The sequence below is a fragment of the Lygodium microphyllum genome, chromosome 12 (genome assembly GCF_053477565.2).
Source record: "Lygodium microphyllum isolate KBCC chromosome 12, Lygodium_microphyllum_v1.1.10, whole genome shotgun sequence".
NCBI lineage: Eukaryota > Viridiplantae > Streptophyta > Polypodiopsida > Schizaeales > Lygodiaceae > Lygodium > Lygodium microphyllum.
This window is the reverse complement of record NC_141146.1, coordinates 78,716,456-78,725,331: the sequence shown is the minus strand read 5'-3', so window position 1 is coordinate 78,725,331 and position 8,876 is coordinate 78,716,456.

Here is an 8,876-nt window from a genome sequence, read left to right as displayed (position 1 = left end):
GCATTTCATCCTATACCCAGACTGGTTCTCTATAAGAGCCTACCAATGTTGAGGGTAGATAAGACTTCTAATTTTTGCTTAATAGGATATGCCTAGATCTTATTTTCATAATCATCAATGAATGTAACAAAGTGCTTTGCATCACACCCAAGGACTGATAGGGCATGGGACCACATACATCAAAATGCATAAGAGCTAGAGGCTCATCCATGCGCATAATACTACTTATGAGAACTATGGATCTGCATGCCATAAAGACAATGGTCATAAGAATCAAAATATTTATAATCAAGAGGCAGTAGACACTACAAATGAGTAAACATCTTCATTCCCTTTAAAGACATGTGCCCAAGGCAACGATGTCATAAAGATACATGTGGTATGGCGGTCATCACCAAAACATGGTCAAGAGACCTAGATACAAGTAAAGAATAGAGGTGATAGCATTGGCACCTCGAGCAAATACAAGATTTCCACGAGTAATCACCAAGATACATAATAGTTTGTATTATCCAATTGTCTTGTAGATAAAAGGTTTCTAGTCAAAGATGATACATGACGTACATTATGCAAAGTAAAAGAGTTGCCTAAAGGAAACTACAAATGTACATCCCCAATGCCAATAATATTCAATGCTAAGTCATTTTCTAGTCTAACAAAATATGTCATGTTGTAGGATTAAAAACAATCCGTATGAGGGATAATATGGAAAGAAGCCCCTAAATCAAGCAACCAATATTAAGAATATGAAAATGAAGCATCTATCTATTGAGAAGCATCAAGAGAGGACATTGCTAAGATGTACTCATTATCAAACTCAAGCTGCACTACATTTATCTCTTCAATCTTTACACTCAACTTACTAGGGACAATGTTGTGATCATCAGACTTTTATTTCACTTTACCCTTGTGTGATATCCCGACTTTAATTTCAAATCTTCTTGACTTCTCACAAAATGTACTTGAAGAACTCTAAATCATTAAATAGAGAAGATCTCGAGAAAAATGACCCGAGGATCGTAACCCAACATATTTTCGGATTGACAAGGGCTAAAGCCATCCGTCACGGAAGTTACTGCATGAACGAGAGTTGTGAGGCATAAGTTGAATTTGACCAAACACGTTTTAAACTTGGCAAGTAAAATAAATCACAAAGTTTTAAGCTTTAAAGCTTTAAAAACTTGAAAAAAATAGAAGAAGGAGAGGAAGACCTCGCGAACAGGTCGCCCCCCCCCCCCCTTTTATTTTATTGAAAAAAACAATGCCCTCATCATCCCCAAATTTGGCAAATCAAAACAAGAAAGAAATCCTGAAATCTCCCTTCTCAATCTCAACCAAAAAGCTCCAACAATCTCCCCCTCTTTTCGTTTCAATGAGAGGCTTGGATTGAAGTAAGATCATTCGAGAGCCAGTCAAATTAGTCATGGCATCTTTGGCAACCTCTCTGGACCTCAAAGATCAAATCGCGAGCATCAGATTGCATCTTGGAAGCTTCTAGATTGCTGATTTGCCAAGATACCCTCCATAAAGAGCTCTTCTTGTTGGCCACAACCCTTCTTCTTCAATTTAGCTATAAATACGAGGCATGAGAAGTCGTTGAGGAGCTAGAACAAGAGAGGAGAGGCCCTTCTCAGGAGTATAGAGCGAGAGGAAGTGGGGCAAGAGAAGTGCAAAGACATGAACCCTCGTCACAAAGACAAGGAGAATACTCCGTGAGCTCTTGAATTCAAATCCTCCATCCCTTCTATCTTATTTCTTTGCGAAATCAAGACTCTTCTTGATTTTCCTAAATTATTAATGATCACCTTCTCCCATCAATCAAAATTTCTGTCAATCTAGTTACCCCCAAGCTCCTTCGCCAAAATCTCCTTTTCAATACTTGAAACTAAAGACCATGGCCCCGAAGAGGAAAGTTATGAAGGTTGCAGAGGCAGGAGCTACCAATAATGCTGCTGACACAATTACTACAAATGGAATGGCAAGTGTATGGGGATTGTAAACAAAGCCACGAATACCATCAACCAAACACCCATCATGGATCTTCATGTACTATTTTTTAAAAATAAAAACAACTAGCACGCCTTCATCCCATGAATGGGCAACAAAAGCTACATTCGTGAAATAAGATTTTATTCAATTCTTGCATATAATCTTTTTAAAAGAATTATTAACCACAAATTTTAAGGGATAACTTGGGTCTGCTGTACAAGATGAACCTAAGTGAGTACAAGGTATTGTGTCCCTAAAAGATTTAATATTTTTTATTTGTGTTGATCGAATGAAACCTCTGATGGGTAATCACAGATGCTAATTCTCGGCATATAAGAGACCTTGAGATGAAATAGCCAAGGGATATTGCTCGTCATTAAACTAACCAAGATGTTATTTTATTGCGGGCATCGAGGATCCACGAAACTCCAAAGGGGTTATCCTCAATAAAATTCTTGTTTAGATTCAGTCCAACTAGATCCCGGGAAAGGGAAAATCCAAGAGACTATTGGAAGGTATTGCCACTTACGCTAATTTTTCCACTTATGCTAATTTGCCTCAATGTTATTATTTTTGGAAAGAAAAGATTTGTCTTAGAAATAAATTTGTTAAAAAGTTTATGTATAATGCATTCGAAATAAGATGTTTGTGATTGTAAGTTAGGTATTGATCTTTCCTAAAATCATCAGGCTAAAAGATGGATGACTAAGTAGAGATCGTCAAGACTTAGGCAATATTTCGGTGAGCACAAAATGCCGCAACTGAGGCAATGTTCTTGATGGCAGTAGACCTCCCCAAGGCCAACGTGAATAAAACCTACTCTAAGGGGTTTTTCTTTCTTTTTTCGTTTCGCGTTAGTGAGTTTAGACCAATCATGACACAAAAGGTCTTGTCGTAGGGAATTCTAGTCACAGCAGGAGGAGGTGAGGATACCATGGGGCTCTGGTCATAAACTCCTTAGGCTCTTATGAACTGCCAGCTACCCTTTAATTTCCAGACTATGTCCTAGAAGTTCCAATACTAGTTGGGAAATGGAACTTGGAGAGAATAATACCTTCGAACAGAAAACATTGTAAAAAGTCATTTTTCTGAAAGGAACTATTAAGAAGGAATTGCTTTACTCTGTTTTTGTGTCATGAATTAAATCCATGTAACGAATTTGTATTAGGAGATAATTCAAAGAAGCTGTTTTTATATGTTGAACCTAAAGTGGTAGGTAATTAGGTAACTAAAACTACTCTCTCGAAGGAAGCGGGAGGATGTATCTAGACCTATACTAAGTGGTCTCAGTAAGCCGAGAGCTTTCCTAAGAAGGAATAAAAATTGTACTTTTGATGGACCATTAGAAACCAGAAAGCCTGACTCCCATCGCTTTAGAACCCCAGGCAGAAGGGATTAAAGTGTCATACTTCTTCCATTCACTTTGAACCCATCTCAATGTGAGTCCGTTTCAGTCATCAAAAACTCCTATAGGGAATGAAATCTCGAGCCACTAATACTAATCAACTGTTGGTAATTGATTTGACCAAAAAGACTTAGGTCGGTCCTCTTGGGAACGGCCAGAACTTCCACTACAAGAGGGTAGACTCAAGTGAGCCTAGTTAGCAAACTTTGAGGGTTTTCACGAAAATCCCGAACGATGCTTCTTAGGATGTCTCTTGATGGGCTACTAAGAACATACTGCCAAGGAAAGCTCGGGCGGGCACGGTACACCTTACCTTTCTCTTTGCCCTTATCATTGCATATCTTATAGCGTGTGGTAGAATATGACCCTGTTTCCCATAATAATGGCATGTAAGAGAGGCCTTATGACCATGGGACTTAGTACGAGACTCCCTGCAAGATTAAGACCTTTGTGAGTCTCTACCACAGCAATCATTACCACTCTTACCATCATGTCTGCCCCTATCAGTTAATGCATGAGAAGTACAAGTTGCATCTATGTTCTTTCTATTTATCTTCTCTGTGAGTATGGAAAGTATGGAAAGTACACATGGCATATTAGCACACATGGCAGTATGGAAAGTGTCCCATGAATCGAGAAGTGTCACAAGCAAGAACAAGAGAGGGAAATTATCTTTGAGCTCAATGCCTTGCGAAGTCAACTAGCCAAAAATTGAATGAAATTCATTCAAGTGCATGGACACACTAGTTCCTTCCTTCATGCCAATGTCCATAAGTTATTTCAACCAATACATCTATGAAGCAGGACTTTTCTTATCACAAAGATTACATATCTTTTCCCGTAACTACCATGCAATATCATCAAGTGCCACAAAATTGTAATAAACCTATTTAGACAATGAAAATATAAGAGTGGATTTATATAGCTCATCCAAACCATCCTGATCAATGCCTTCGGGCCTTACACTCTTAGTTTTCAATGGTTTAACCTACTTCCTTTGAACCAGGACTTGCCATGCTTGCATCTTTCGATAGGTGAAATTAGTGCCATCAAGCCTTTCAATATTGAAAATAGCACTATCATTCAAAGATCCAGCCATAATGACAGTATACCAATGCAAAATCCAAGAGAATGGGTTGTTGTAAATAACTGCAAATCAGTCCCAAAAAACTTAGCCTAAAACAAGAGAGAATACCAAAGTAGAGAACTATCCACCAACTGTAATTAATAGACTACCAAAGTACAATGTCTTCTCTATAAAACAACGCTGAAAACTGTAATTACAACATTGCTGTAATAAATACAGCTATATGACCAAGACCATTGTGGGAAAATAATCACAAAATACCAAGCTCCCATTACCAAAAATATCTGAGTAGCAACTAGGATACAAAGAATGCAAGTATTAGTGACTAAGCATAGACCACCGATACCAAAGACTGTCATGAACTCAAAGTGTAGTAAACCACACATCCCAGAAGCATATGCATCACCGACAAACTGTTAGTAGAGGTAAGTAGTGATGATATTCAAAGCATATAGAATCAAATCATTTCACAAGTGAGAGTAAGTGCATCCAATAGCATACAAGAGAGCAGAAACATGAACTAAGAGTCCCACTATCTCAAATAACCAAGCTCTGCCAAGTATAAGTATCTCCCACTAGAAGCAAATCCAAAATGCAAAGTGAGCAAGCAAAGCTCAAGACATATATATCAAAGCATTTGAGAAGCCCAATCACATTACAAATAATGAAGCTTCAATACCCGTAAGTAAATAAGCACAAAAGCTCAAAGCAACTTAGCAAATCCCAAAGTATATCAAATGTAGCTCAAATTGAAGTGCTAAAGTATGCCATAACCATATCCGAGCTCATACATCAAAGCTAGACATCACCTAGACATGTAGCCTACTCGAAATACCATGTAGGCACAATAGGCATTCAAAGCATGAAGCTCACTGTTGTATGCTTGTTGCCCAAACTATTTTTATAGCAATGAACAACTCAATGACTAAGCTAATCAAGCTCTAGTCAGCCCAAAAGCCTTTTTGAAGTATCAGTACATCATCTAGGCATTGCAAACATTCCTCATAAGCATCAATAGAGCATAAGCTAATCAATTCCTTGTTGTTCAGACAAGAACCATTTTGTTTTGTGCGAAATAAAGAACTAAAAACTTCACAAAATCAAATCTAAGAGTGGAAAGATCTATAGCTCTTGTCGTGCTCTTTGTTTCTAGCTATAGAACACCTAAATTCGATATTGTATGCAAAAGTTATGGCCAAAATGTGAAAGTGCTGTCAAGTTGCCATAACTGTCCATGACTTTTGCAACATGCTTCGTATACACTCAAAATAGATAGAATGGCTACTTCTCAGCTTAATAAGTACTCAACAAGGCTCAACTAAGCATTGGAAAGCTTCTTAATAAGCTAAGAGCAAGCTAAAACAAGCCAAGAGAAGGGAAGACTCAATGCATACCTTGAGAGGAAGAAATAATGGTTGCCATGAAACCTTGAGTTGAAGCTTTGAATCCGAGTTGAAGCAAAGGATGAAGAAGTTCCTAGAATTCCTACTATGATACCAGTTGAAAGGTAGATCCTAAATGGAGGCACATAAGTGGAAGCAAGAGCAATGCAAGAGCTATGGTGAATGGAGAGAGAGAGAGAGAGAGAGAGAGAGAGAGAGAGAGAGAGAGAGAGAGAGAGAGAGAGAGAGAGAGAGAGAGAGAGAGAGAGAATGTGGGAACTCCAATAGTCATAATGTGTGACCAACCTTCCCTTATTCAACAGTCACTGAAAGAATAAAGAATAAAGTGATAGTGATGGGAGCCGGTTACCTGCAATGTACATGCATGTGGTTACATCGTGTAAAGTAAATACTTGGCAACATAGGCACAAGTGCCTTTACCCCCAACAATGAAGGGAAGCACCAAAGTTGGAGAATACCTTGATTCCAAGCAACATCTAGACATAATGGACAAGGTGAGAAACTAGTAAAGAAGGCACAAGAGCATCTCCAAGACACTAAACCAATAGCAAAAGGGAAGCTACACAACTTGTCACCTTCCACTTCTTCTACTTACATGGGGCCAGAAGAAAACCAAATGCCAAATGCATCTCATCTAGATCCAAACGATACTACAACTAAACAACAACCAAGGCAAAACCAATGGAGATAGAGCATTGAGGGGTATGAGCATGGGAAATCAAGTGCTAACTTGCTAGCCATGTTAACCTCAAGATTGGTCTCCCTACCATTGGGACAATGACTCAAGCAAAGTCCTTCACTCTATAATGCAACCAAAACATGTATATATCCAACCTAGCCCTAAACCCCACATCTAGATTTGTGCAAGTACATGCTTTCAGGGAGGTGATGGAGATGCATGCAATCCTTCTCATTGTTGCATTTGGGGACTCCACTCGAAAGGGGATTGTTGACATGGGGGGATGAGTTCATGTTCTCGACCACATAGTTTTGCAAGCTTGGGGCAATCCAACCTAACCCTAAACCCCACATCTAGAATTCTACAAGTAAATACCTTCTGGGAGGGGATGGAGATGCATGCAATCCTTCTTATTGTTGCATTTGGGGACTCCACCCGAAAGGGGATTGTTGACATGGGGGGAGGAGTTAGTGTTCTCAACCGTATAGTTCTGTAGGCTATGGAAACTACACATTTCAATGTCACATTGGCCAATAGAACAAAGGTCGCCATTTGGTATATTGAAGGATTGGCCTATTAAAATTGTAGGTATTAAGTTCTTAGTAAACTTCATTGGTATGAAGGGAGTGGCCTATGATGTCCTACTAAGTTAACCTTGGATGAGAAGTGCATGAGTAATCAAGGATTGGAGTAACAACTTAATGTTCTCAAGTTCTTAGTAAACTCCATTGGCATGGAGTAGACTATGATATACTACTCAGTCAATCTTGGATGTGAAGTGCATGAGTAATTGAGGATTGGGATAACAACTTAATGTTCTTTGAAAACAATATAGAACCAATTAGAATTGAGGGTGGCTATACAAGGGCAACCACTAGAATGCACAATGAAAGAGGATAAAAAGAAGTGACAAAAACTCAAAACAAAAACATGTCTTTAATTTTGATTTGTATGATGGTGAGAAGCATGCACACAACTCCTAGCATGGCCTACCACATGCCTATAAAGAAGAGTAAACTACAAAACAATCCAAGACTTGCAAATCTAAAACCACTTGAGGAGCTCTTGGAAGCCCAATTATGGAATGGACAAAGGTTCATAATCTAAATTTACTCTATGATTGGGTGCTTCTCAAGGGGAGTGTCGAGTTGAATGAAGAAGCAGTGAGTGATGATGAGTTTTTGGATGCAAAAGGTATAGAAAGAACCTATATTTACTATGAATCAATAGAAGAAGCCTCATGAATGGAGCTTGAAACAATTGACTATGACATCAATGGGTAAGCAATAGAACAAATCAGTGTTGACTCCAATCCTAGGAAAATCCAAGCATTACTTGTGAATGGGGTAGTCAAAATGGATTATGCCAAGACGTAGTTGAGTATCTCAAGGTGGTAGACTATGAGTCTCTTTTTCCCCCAAGCTTGCATACCACTACTTATCCCATGCTGCATGGCAACCATGGAAAGGATCATGAGTGAAGAGCAATGTACCTAGATCATGGAATGGTGCTTCATCAACCTATTGCAACTATAATGTGATAAGTCATTGGTAAGTGCGCTCAATACACCACCTCAAATCAATCTATCTTTGGTAGATTAGTTTGATCAAAACTCTTGAAGGAATATGAGTGTGTTTGTGGTCCTGATGTGGCATGCGAAAGTTATACACATGTTTCAAAAGCAAGCAACATGTAAGCTAAAATCGATCTTCCAGCGATCTCTCGCTCACCCTCTTCATCATACCTCCTATTTCTATGCACAATAGAGAAGTGAGCAATTCAAATGGTTGATTACACAATCTCAACAAACAGAACCAAAATGTTGAGCCAAAACCACTCTCAACAACACGGGACAAGTGTCGAGCTCCTACTATTTCAGGAGTTCGATCATTTGATGCTGACCAATGCTCACTTAGTAACTTGCTTCTCTCCTAGCCATTGGCCACTCTCACAAACAATAACAACTTATTGTCCCAAGATTGTAGTAGACACACTTCAAACTCACAAGCCAATGTAGTCTCTTACAAGCCAAAGGGGATCTCATGATCCTCATGTAGCCACCTTTCTTGGCAAGCTCTCGATCTAGACGTTCAACTCACCACTAAACTCGGGCTGTTGCTATGTGAAAAATGTAGAAACAAGAAAGAAGTAGAGAAGTCACCCTTCTCATCATCTTTTGACTAGGGACAATCTACTTGGCTGACCTTCACATGAGAAGGTAAGCTCCTACATCATTAGCTACTCTCTTCACTCTTTCTCCCTACATATCTCAAGTTTTTGGGACATTTCTTCTATATATATCCTAATGGACAT